This window comes from Neopelma chrysocephalum, unplaced genomic scaffold (genome assembly GCF_003984885.1).
Source record: "Neopelma chrysocephalum unplaced genomic scaffold, ASM398488v2 Primary Assembly neopelma1_26b, whole genome shotgun sequence".
In the NCBI taxonomy this organism is placed as follows: Eukaryota; Metazoa; Chordata; class Aves; order Passeriformes; family Pipridae; genus Neopelma; species Neopelma chrysocephalum.
In genome coordinates this window covers 2,884,494-2,897,049 of record NW_020897696.1, presented here as the reverse complement: position 1 = coordinate 2,897,049, position 12,556 = coordinate 2,884,494, and the positions used below count along the sequence as shown (strand labels likewise).

Sequence of the window (12,556 nt, the reverse complement as noted above, 5' to 3'; positions counted from 1 at the left end):
TCCCTGATATGTGGCTTCTGGGCCACCTCGAGAGCCAGGGCTGAGAGCCTCAGTCACTGTCCTTCGGGGCTGTTCCCAAGAGACACCCAGATGCTTTGTCAAGGGCATGCCCCAGCTTCCTAAGGGCAGGATCACCTCAGGGACAAAGCCAAGAGGTCTCCTTTGCCAGCCATGGTGCTATCTCACAGCTTCTGATGCTATGCAGGCTGCCAAAGAAGGACTCGTTGCTGCTGCAGAGCTCCTGAGGTGGAGGGAGCTCAAAGACGTGGTGCAGGCACAACAGACATGGAGGATTGGCGAGTGCTTGGTAAGGAAAAGTGCCAGGGAGCAGGCTGGGTGAGGGTTGTCCTGCACCCAAAGCCCGGGGTGTGGGCTCTGCAGCTGGGCCTTACCTGCCCTGCTGCAGCCCAGAGCCCACAGCCTGGAGCTGCACCCCAGTTTATGTCCTCCAAGAACAGAGCCCCAAGGGCTCATCTCCAGGCCCCTCTCCCTTCCCTGCACCCAGTGGGAGAGAGGGCTCTCGGCAACAGTGAGTGCTGGCAGGAGGGACTGCTGCAGCCAACTGGGGGCTCTGTGACATGTCCAAGTCCTTGTGCTCTCTCCAGCTAGGGAAGGACAGGAGCAGGGCTGAAGAGTGCCTTTGTCAGGACCTGATGTACCTCAAGGACCCTGAGGCCACTCTGTAAGAGGCGGCCATCAGGTTCATTGGTGAGCCCCTGTCCCTGGGTCCCTCTTTGGACAACCTGGCCCCCATCCCTGCTCCTGCACTGACAGGGAGGTGCAGCCCTGGGGCTACCTGAGCCCCAGCTGCTGCATGCTGGGCCTCAGCCTCCCTCTGCCACCTCTGTCCACACAGAGCTACTGGTGGTTCCTGGGGTCATCCCTGCTGAGGGGGAGGAGGGCAGGGCCAGGGGCTGTGCTGCTGGGAGCACACTGGGGAACAGGGGCTGACAGAGCTTTTGTGCCTAGGGGTGGCCATACAGCACCTGAGGGACCAAAGCATGCCTATGTGGATGAGATCTGCAGCAGTGAGTGGGGAACATGGGCTGGAGGGGATGTCTGGGGGCCTCTGCAGACACAGGGGTTCATCTCAGCTCTGTTTCTTTGGTCACAGCCCTTCAGCCCTTGCAGGCAGACAGCAATGAAATCGTCTCTTGCCTGGCAACTCAGACCATCTTGATCCTGGTGGCTTAAAATGACAGCTAAAACCTTGATTCAGTCTTCAAGCACTGCTCTTCTGGTGCTGACTTTGACATTGATGAGGAGCCTGCAACACCCCCAGCCTCCCAAGTGCTGTCAGACACATCTGCCCTGGTGAGCAGGGTGGCATCAGGGACAGCCATGTTGGCATCCAGGGGTCTGGGGCTGGGGGTAAGGTGGTGGTTTGGTGTGGGCTGGGAGTCAAGTGGTGGGGTGACTGCTCCAAACACCCTTGCTGCCATGTTGGGGCTTGGTGGCTGCCTGGGGAGCTTTCCAGGCATGGATCTTATCACAAAAAAGAAACTGTCTTTCATACAGGCCAGAAAAATGGAGTCCTGATGACTTCAAATCTTCAGCAAAAACCAAGATTCAAGCTACGAGCACCGGTCTTCTGGCCACTGAGCCAGCTGGGGGATGGCTGTGATTTAATAAATCTGGAACAATAGGTCCAAACCCATGGTGTCCTTCAGATGCACAGCATCCTGAGCAGACTGCATCCTGCTTGGCCTGTACCACTGCCTGCAGGACAACTTCCCCTCAGCACACCCACAGGCCTAGGCTTTTTTGAGAAGCTGACGCCTTGCTGAGGCTTTTCCCAGGAGAAGCCTCATTTGTCTCACCTCAGGGCAGAACCCCCACCACGCAGCGAGGACAGGGCACAGAAAGAGTGGCCCCAGCTCTGCCTCCCCATGGGTGTCCAGGCGTCCAACAATGTGTCTGCTGTTGCTGCATCACCACCTCCCCTCACCATAATGGTTTTAGAAGGGTTTCCAAGCAGAGTACTGTGGTGTTAAGGGGGCCAGAGGGAAACCTCAGGGGTTCTAGAGAGACTGGAGGACAAACAGGGAGTCTCGGTCACCACCACCACGTCAGAGGATGGGCCTCTGCTGCCATGTTGCTGCTGACAGGGGCGGCTGTTCCGACCCACTGGTCAGGGGCATGATGTTCATTATAAATCCTTGTCAGGCTGAATAAAGATACTGGACATGTGTCTGGGAACTTATTGTACAGTCGCCATAACTCTGGCAACCAGCCCACTATTTAGACTGAAAAGGTGTTGGCCAATAAGCCCTTAAATTCTTACAGCACACTTCCACAAGAGCAATGGCTAACAAGTCCTTAATTTTGTACAGTACACATCAATAAGTTCTCAACTCCCAAAACAAACTCTTCAAAGGTGCTGGCACACAAGCCACCACACCACTACTCAAAGGTGCTGGCTAACAAACCGCAACACGCCAATATTCAGTTGTTCCCCCCCAGAGAGGGAAAACCTGGGACATGCAGGGCTTAGGTGCATGTCAATGGGAAGTACTAGGCTTAGGCAATTACCTGTGTTGCAATTATTTTTTAAATCAGACTCAAAGATCACTAACAAAAAGTGTAATAGTTCAGTAACCTACTGTGAGACTAAAAAGAATAAAAAAAATCTGAGAGACTGGAGGATTTCTGTAACTGAATAAGCTTAGGAAAAAAAAGAACCATTACCTCTCATCCATTCCTTTATTGTTTTTACAGTGTGCCTAATAATAAAGTTTTGGGGTTTGGTTTTGGGTTTTTTATTTGTTTGTTTGTTTTTAAATAAGGTAAGCTTGAAAATACATAAAAACACATTAGCATAATTTTCTTCATGAATTATTTTTGTGCTTGCCTATCTAAGTTTTGCCCATTTTCTAAAAATAATGTCCTTAATGCTTCTTAAATTGTATTTGAAGGAAGGAATTGAGTTACAATTTTCCCCAGTGTTTAGGAAATGTAAATCTGGTCAGGAATGTGATTAACCGAGATCAGCTGGCAGCAAGACTAGACATTCCTGTCTACAGGAGAAGGTTACACAGAGTATTTTATGAACACAGAGGAAGAGCTCCTGATTTGGAAAGTTGCTGAGATGTATTGGTTCTTTGAGTTTGTGAAATTAACAGGCAAGTTCAAAATCTTAATGTGAACTTTGCTTCTGATCCAATATCTTTAATGATCTTTTATTTATATACAGACATACAGATGAAGATTGAATTGAACAAAATCCCAATACCTAAAAAATGCAAAAGGTTTCAGCTAAAATGTGATTTAAGGTTGCTTGGTCTGTGATGTGGTAATTTTAACTGCCTGCTTTTTTCATCTAGTGGTTTGTCACTTGGCAAACACACCCAGAAATCTCAATGAAAATCCTTTTAAATTACAGTATATACAAATGAGTGCAGGTTAAACTCAATCACTGGCATTCATTTAATGACATAAATTAACAGAATAGTTGAAGTTGGAAGGGATTTCTGGAGATCATCTGGTCCAACCACCCAACTCAAGCAGTGTTGCTTACAGCAGGCTGCCCAGGACCATGTTCAGGTTTTTGAGTGTCTCCAAGGATAGAGAGTCTACAAGCTCTCTGGTCACCCTCGCAATGAGAACTGCTTCCTGCTGTTCAGAGGGAACCTCCCAAGTTTCTCTTTGTGCCCATTGCCTCTGCTTTTGTCATTGGGCACCACTGGAAAGGGCCTGGCTCTGTCCTCTTTGCACCCTCCATTCAAGTATTTATATACATTGATGAGATCCCCCTGTGAGCGTTCTCTTCTCCTGGCTGAACGGTCCCAGGCCACTCAGCATCTCCTCATATGTGAAATGCTCCACTCCCTCCATCATCTTAGTGGTTCTTTATGAAACTCTCTACAGTACCTCCATGTCTCTCTTGTGTTGAAGAGCCCAGGGCTGGACACTAGAGGCACTAGACATAATAACTTTCAGCGATTTATGAGATAAAACATGATGTAAAAATATTTGATAATACATTTTTAAAAATAAATTTTAATATGATTTCAGTGGAAACTAGACTTATGTGAATGACAGCCCTTTCTCTAGATGGCTGTAGGAACACAGCAATTCCTGCATGTTATTTCTTCTGGTGTGCCTTATCTCATACTTTAGCAACACTGAATTATAAAAACTTGGGTGCCCTCTGGTCTAGAAATGACCCCTGAAAGTTCCAAAAATCTCTCTAATACTTATTGCTCTAAAAAATCTTGTGTCATGTGGACATATGGCCTCATCAATGTTTATCCCTGTCTTTTGCAAAATCAGTCTTCTTCTATGGACTTTGGGATTCCTTTCTGCTGTTTCATTAATCCCTTTACTTGGCAGGTTTCTTAACTGAAGCTCTCTTTTGCCTCTTATTGGAGAGTCACTTACTTTAATGTCCTTCTGAGGTGTAAGAAAGGTGGCCTTGTTTTCTTCTTGAAAGATAGGGAGGGAGAAAGGAGTTGTCTCTTGTTGGAGGCACCAGTTCATTGAACCAATTCCAGTTTTAATTTTGAATAAAGATACTATGGAGCTTGGAGATGTGTTTAAAATTATGTACATGGTTAAGTACATGGTTCTTGCTTTGAGCATGAATGAATACAGATCAACACAGCGATGAAAACAGGCAACTTTAATGATACAGTGGTTCTCTGAAATAATTTTCTTTAGAAGTGGAACAAAACTTACTAACAAATTACTGCCGTCACAGTTGCTTAAAATTCTGAAATGGCAGTGACTTAATCAACCTCCCCGTTACCTTGACATGTCAGAAAGTCATGAGGTTTGTTACAACTTTAGGCAGTGACTTTCTGTCTCCCAGTTTTTGTTCCAGGCTGACAGTGTTTTTGACCCTGTAACCATTTGGTAACAGCTTACTCTCTTAGGCTGGAAGTCCTAAAAGTCAACAGTTTACAGCTCTCTGTAGCAGTTATTTGATTTCTGCAGTCTCTTCTAAAGATTGATAACAGATACTTCTTTATTTGACATGTATGTCATAATAAGAGACACATACATGTTCATGTATATTTTATATGTGTACATATATGTACATATATATATATGCTTTTGTAATACATGAGAGCAACTGCTTACCAAAGTAGGCCACCCAAGTTATCAGTGCGTAGTAATTTGCACTATGTCTCAGATGTGTGTGTCACCTCAATAACTTCTGAGGTACAGTTTTGCCTTGCAGATTATCATCCTGTCTGGGTATTCTCCCTTGGGACATGAAAATATTTCCATTTCATTTCCATTAGTTTTAAATGGGGTGTTTGGTAGAAGGCTATTTAAATCAGGCTCTTAAACTCAGTACTTGGCATTGATGTGGGAACTGCTGAAATGAAAGCTGGAAGGAGCCAATCTAAAGTGAGTGGAAGGGGTTCCAGTGAAGTGGCTATGGGGGAAAGTGGGTCTGAATTAAATTTTAGTTTATTTCTTAATTACCTAGAGAGTGAGGAGTTAAACAGAAAATCAATACTGAGGTAGTGGTACTGGAATCACTTCTTAGAGGAGACAACACATTGTTGAAGCATTTTTGTTTCATGGATCACACAGTTGCTCATCTGCAGTCTCTGACCATGGTTCCCAGTGATAGCAGTTCTTGAACAGTCCCACTAGCTTCCGCCAGATTGATCAAAAAACAACCTGAATATTTCCAGGTGCAAATCTCAACGAGTCTGTTCACATGCTGATAGTTTGTCAGCTATTCTGTACGTTGTTATACCATTGCCAGAGTGTCTAGGAAATCAAGACTTATTGCTGTTATCTAGCTTCCACTGGAGTGGAAGGACAAGGGTCTGTCCTGCATAGGTGACTGTGCAGGCAGGTCCACCTTTAATGATAGGTGATTATAGAACAGTAGGATGAGTTATTTGTATATTTTTTTTCACTTCATTTTAGTTTTTCTAGCTGGAAGTCAGAAGAATAAACACATTTGCCATTTCTTCACATGCAAAATATGCTATATGTTTGTTCTTTTCAGTCACATAAGGTGTCTGATGGTACTGTCACACCATAAACATTAGCTTAATAAATAAAGAGGACCAGCTTGCTATATGACATGGAAATAGATGCTCATAAAAATGAAAGATCAGTCCAAAATTAGATAGCCTAAATACACTTCAGGAAATCTTTTTTTGTAAGATTCTGTCACTAGGATAAATTATTTAAAAGCCACATTGTCTTCCTCATTTAATTTTGAGGATACTATTCAGAATGGAGATATAAAGAGACTTATAATTAGTTAACTGAATTTAAAAGGGAAAACAAAAGTTTTGCTATAACTTTGTCTCCAAGTCAGATATAATTTTGCAGTGACTGGCCTCTAAAGGGACTGGCCAGATATATATAAGTAATTCCACACATAGTAACAATTTTTCTTTTGACACTTGCCATTCATAGCTGCACTTTTTTGTATATTTTCTGTTTTCCTTGGCTGCCCCTTCCCTGGTATAATGGTTTTTCAAGGAAGTTTTCCACCAGCAACTCTGACAATTGTTGCTTGCTGATCTTTGTGCTCCAGCCATGCCTGTGGCAAGTCTCGAAATGATGAAAAATACCTGCTTCCAAAATGCAAACATATCTGACTATCCTATCTTCTCTGTTCAGGTCTTGCCTCTTTACCCATCCCTCAACTCAGCATGATCTTGGATTTAACTAGTATCTATGATTTCTGTAGTTTTCATTATTCTTTTTTGCAAGAAGGAAACATGAAAACCCTTATCAGGGGAATATTGCCTGTGTCCCACTGAAGTGCAGAAATGACAAGTAAAGGACATTTCCTAGAATACTTTTAATACAGCCTTATTTCAAATATATTTTCTTTACGTTTCTGACATATTTTGCGAATACACACATACACACACATAAATAACCTTTCCCAAGGGGGAGGGGGCGGCGAGGTACGGACCCTAGAGTGGCACAGCGGGGCTCAGGGGCACGGGCGCTGTCCCTGGTGCTGAACCAGGGCGCGGTCCGGGGAGCTGCAGCCTCTCTAAAGGGTGCGAGGGCACACGCGACTCCTGCAATCTTTTCTTCATGGGATGTGACGCTGGTGTCCTCATGGTCGACAGCAATCTGGGGTACTGCACATGCCAGTGCTGCTGTGAGAAGTCCTCGCCCTTGCTTCTGTGTTTACTGGACAATTTGTCTCTCGGAAATGGATGTGGCAATTCCTTTTGTCATGCATTGAATGAATAAAGAGGGATATCCAGAGAAGGAAAGGGAGAGATGCTGGAACATATAATCCACATCTTTAGAGCTTTGTGTTCTCCAATTACCTGACGTTGTAAACAAAACCTGAACCAAAATAGCCTGTTTCTTACTAGATAAAAACCAGTTTCACTGAATTTGCTTTTTGTTTCTGACTCAGACTCAGATTAGCCAGACTGTGAGTCACAGCTATTCAGATAATAATCTTTCATCTACAATGAAGCAATCTTGCACACCAAAACATTTTCTGTAAGACATACTAGGCATACTCTTTAGGTAGTATTTCTGAATAGTGACTTGCTCAAATTCTGTGCTTGAATTAGCAGAAATTTTCAGTACCTACAGTACTGATGTACAGAGAGCAGAATTGTACAGCCATTTATTCAATCTGGAAAGCATTTTTAGAACTTTGCCCCTTATACTAGTGTCTAACTGACATGGGACATTTATTTTCTAAAAAACCCCAAAAAACCAAACACAACCAACAACAACAAAAACCCCCCAAACCAAACAAACAAAACCACAAAAAACCCAAGCACCCCAAACCAACAAGCAAACCAACCTAATTTTCACTTTTCCAGAGGAAAAAAAACCCTGAAACTTGATTCTATGTGCCATCTTTATTTAATGTCTTAATTCTCCCTATAGGAATTACATGATAGGAGAGGGGAAAAAAAATTCTGTGTTGTAATTTGTGTCTTGTATAAGATGACTCCTTGCTCCTTAGATTTTTGTCTTTCCTGCATTATCCTGTGTCACCTCCTACACTTTTTAATTATCCTAGGTCTTATTCAATAGTCAAATTGCACAATAACTGGCTTGACAGCAAAAACAATGGTGATAAGATAATAATGGAAAGTATGAGTAGATGGGGTGATTTTAAGCCATTGCTCTGAGTCTGATGATTCCATAGAGAAAATTCTAAAATCAAAAAGATATGCAGTACTATCGATAGCTTTCCATAAAAATGCTGCAGAAGGAAAAGATGCATTGATCAATATTCCCCTCCATATTAATGATATCTCTGAATCCTCTGTACTTTCTCTTTGCAGTCAGGCATTGTGGTTTTTATATCCTATTCAGGGTGTAAAAAAGTCAAGAGTTAAGGTAGTGAACAATGCAAAGTGGTAAGGTGACTCAAAGGCACCAGCTCAGTCTGTGTTCAAAGATTCCTCTCCTAAGGTTTGTTTTACATATAAGGGCAGTCAGGACAGTTGATATAAATCCATGACAAATGTGAATTTGAAGTAAGTACAGAACCCTAAATTAAAGAACCCTTATTCTTTTAAAAGTAACCTACACATGTAGAGTGTAGTTTCACTAAAAAAGTGATACTTTAAAAGCCACGATAGACCAACTGCCCCAAGTTGCAGGATATACATGGCAAATCCTAAAACAATGTTTCTCTTTTACACATATATTACAGGAATATTTCCCCTTAGAAATCCAGGGAAGGATACAAATAAATGCATTATAAAGGTAGAGTCACCGAGATTGAAAAAGCCTGATGTTGGAGACTTAGACTGGGAGTCATGGAGATGGGAGAGTAGGAGGCAACTTGAATGGAGAAGTGGGAACAAGAAACTTAGGCAAAGTTAGGGCAAAGAAGCTTTGAGTAAAGAATCTAGGAAGGGCAATAGAAAGGGAAGGAGGGAGACCTTGACCTGAGCTTAGCAGGGAAAAGGCATGGAGATTTGAACCAATATGAAAAATCCAACGCAGGCTTAGCAGTTAAGGAATCTAGAACTACAGAAAAGATGGCAAAGATGATACAGACTGGTGAAAAAAATGGTTCTTTTTGAATGGGTAAAGGAATCTGTATCTGCCAGAGTACACTGTTCTTCACCAAAAGGTCATTCCAGAGGTTTGCCATTTTTCAGGCAAAATATCGTGTTGCAGTTCCCTGTAGGGCTGATTCACAAAGAAGACCCCAGCTTTGTTACTGTGACATTTTTACTGTTAAGGCCATGTAATGAAGACGTGATTTAATGTCTGGATTTCTCTCTTTTGTCACACATATTGGACCATCAATCATTGGAAATCAGGAAAAAGGTTGTAAAAAGAGGAAAGAGATCATAAGTTTATGACACATATGCTTCTCCATTGAACTTGTTTGCTTCTTCTAGTCTTGATGTCAATGAGACACTCAGAATTCATGAAAAAAAATTGTTTCTATTTCATTTACTACATGAGCACCAGAAAAGTCCCACCTGACCATGTAAACTGACATATAATGGTAAATATGTAAAAAGTCATGTTGTGGGAATTGCCTGCTAAGCAGCCAAAAGGGAACATTTTTAACCTCTGCCTCCTTTTCCATCTATAAGATCTCCTCTCATTTACCCTCTATTACCACAAGTATTATGAAAATAAATGATTTATGAGGCACTTTGCTATCCAAAAATGAATATTTTAGAAAAGTTTATGAGAAAATTCTTAGAAGGATTAAAAGAATGTGAAGCAAATAAGGGTCATACATTGAGTGGCAGCAGACAAAATATATATCAGTAACAAAATAACATGACAATCTGTTGTATATTCCCAATAAAATGAGGTTGGCATGGAAAGAAACCCCACCAACCTAATATAATGAAATTAAAGACTAACAGAATTTGTAGACTCAAAGGAACTAAATTAATGGTCCATAAATAACTTCAATTCTGGTATTTCTTGATTCTTATATGCTCAACTTTGCACCTTAAAGAGGTTCTTTTGTTTTTTTTTTTTTGGTGTATGTGACATACATATTTTCATAAAACCTATCTTTCCTCATGTTTGCACAAAGCAATTACCCTGGAAAACACTTAAAATGCTACCTTGTTAACTAAAATTTCAAATCGTTGCAGACTAAGCAGACTATCACAGTTAACAAGATTGCTATATGCCATCCTAAATACTAGCTTAGCGGAATAAAGCTTTGCCTGGTTCAGGAACACAGCTATCTTCTGCCCCTTTTCTTGAAGTCTGAACCATAAGAACTTTTCTACCAGAGCTTTATGCTTCCAGTATCTCAAACAACCAAATACCTAGCACGCTACTGGTCCTGCTGTGGATTATCCATTTTATTCTGTCTGCAGGAAACACCTCAAGAGTTGAGGGCATATAACTTTTATAAGGGCAGTCTTTCTAGTGACATGAAAACAAAACTACCCAGAGCCATTAAACCCCAGCTACACCCATGTACTGTACATGTACACCATGTACTGTGCATGTCCAGAGCTGCAAAAATTAACAAGACTCAAGGACTGAAAGTGTCTGCTGACAGACTGTTGGTGGCCAGGAGTACACAATGAGTGATGAAAATGAAAATAAAACTAGAAAATTTCAATCCATGATGATGAATCCTGAATATCAGCACAGAGCCTAGCAGTTTCTCTATGTTGGGTGTTGCAAGGTTACCTTGATTTGAAACCTTCTTATAAAGAGGCTAAAGAGATCCTGTCCTTCTGTTGCACTGGTAGCATGTTTCCATATTTTCTGCCCTGGGATAAAAGAAGTATAATTTTACTTTGAATAGCTAATTAGCATCATATTATTATGTCCTGTGATGGGATTATTTTTGACATAATCATCTACAGGAAAGTTTTGATACCTCACTCAGTGTGCCCTGTCATGGTGCTGAGCACTAGAGAAACATACAAGGAGTCAGACGGCCCTGCCCAGAAGAACTTGTAGCCTAAAATAAGTTTTTTCATTTTCTGTTTTTTAAAACTGAGTTCCCTCATCAATATTGCCTCTAGCATGAGTGGCTGAGTAGGAATAAACCAGGAAATAAGCATACAAAATATACTCAAAATACAATGGATTTTCTAGTCTCATGGCTGGAAATACCGGTCACTGGGATAGTTTCCAAACTAGGAAAGAGACTGCTTCTTCCACTATACCATATATCTCATCTGTCATGAAGTTTCTCTCCCTACAGATGCTATAAGGATTATTAGATGTCATACTAAGCAAGCCCACAGTTATATACTGATGGCCTTGCGTTTCAGAGAGGATGCTGCCACTGGGGAAAGTAGGAGAAACTCTGTCCTTGGTAAAATTGCTTTGTCAGCCTCCTGAATATGTGTGTTGCTCAGGGTAATCAGGGTAAGTTTCAGAGAACAGCATTTATTATTTAATCAAATAAATCGGAAGGTTTACAGTGTACCTTGTGATTCAGACCCAGATCCATAGCTAGCTGGACAGAGTGTGCAAAACCATGTTTTCAAAGTGCCATCTAGTGGCTTCATAGAGGAGTCTTTTTTGTGTCAGAAAGCGAAGTTTATCTACCCAAAATTCGGGGTCAGACCAAAGGCCATGCTGGCTTCAGAGTCAAGGTGGTCAGTGGTAAGACCTTAGTAGCTATTTGCAGCCTGCAGTAAGCAGTGCAAATGCTGTAACCTGACTCAGCTAGACGACATGACAGTGAAACTCATGCACATGTCTCCAGGAATGGAGATGTGAATCTTGCTGCTGCACCTGGTTGGGAAAATGAAATAGTGCACAGAGTTATACAAACAAAAGGCACATAGAAATAACTGAGGTTTATTTTTCTGTTGGCAGGCCATCTGTTTTTTTCCAGGAAGACAACAGCCTCTAAATCCCCAACTAAAGCTGATTAGTAATAGAGATGCCTTTCTGAATTGCTATTCGTGAATACCTTAAATTTGACTGCAGACCTATAAGAGTCTTCAGAGACAGAGTGAAAATCACTGATGAGCTTTATTTCCTTAGAAATATAGAGGCAAAATAACTGGGTCAAACTGAATGGGACAGATTTTTAGCAAAAGTGTCAGTCTCATTTGGATGGAGCACCTGGCTTTGTGACTAGAAAACCAGAGAAAGGAAACCAAACTTTGTTTTCAACCAGATTTTGCTGACACGAAACCAAAAGCTTTGTATCTATGTGTAACAACTGAATTGTTTCCCAAGAGTCACTGAATTCTATACAGGTTCTTGGTAGCTTTATTACTGTAAAGTTTAGAGTTCTTAGTTTGGCATTAGTTCCTCGTAAAAATCATCTCTTTAATTACTGATCCTTCTTTGCAACTGATAAAGGCACTGTAAGCCAATATAAATCAATGTATTGTTTCGTCTGTTTACAGTTCCGGAAGACTAGAAATCATTCCCGGAAGTTATAATTTTAATTCACTTACCACTAATTTAAGCCTCAAATTTTCTTCTGGGTTTTTCTCTTGTGTCTGGAATAAATGGACTATTTGCTCCTGGTTCCATTTATACATATCTGTCAGAATGAGCGAATCTCTGCAGAAGGATAAAACTTCTGCAAGAAGTAGTTAGATAAGCAGAAATTTTATACTCATTTCTAACTTAAAGGCAATGTATAACTGTCTTGAAACTGGTCCTGAACTAT

The 12,556-nt window shown here is 41.5% G+C and overlaps 1 long non-coding RNA gene across 1 annotated transcript; it reads left to right on the top strand.

Moving 5' to 3' along the window:
* The first annotated feature begins 276 nt into the window (after positions 1–276).
* Positions 277–1,184, top strand: LOC113964285. The gene is made up of 3 exons (XR_003533146.1): positions 277–708; positions 970–1,028; positions 1,115–1,184. It is a non-coding gene; the product is annotated as an uncharacterized LOC113964285 (long non-coding RNA).
* The last annotated feature ends 11,372 nt before the right edge of the window (positions 1,185–12,556 follow it).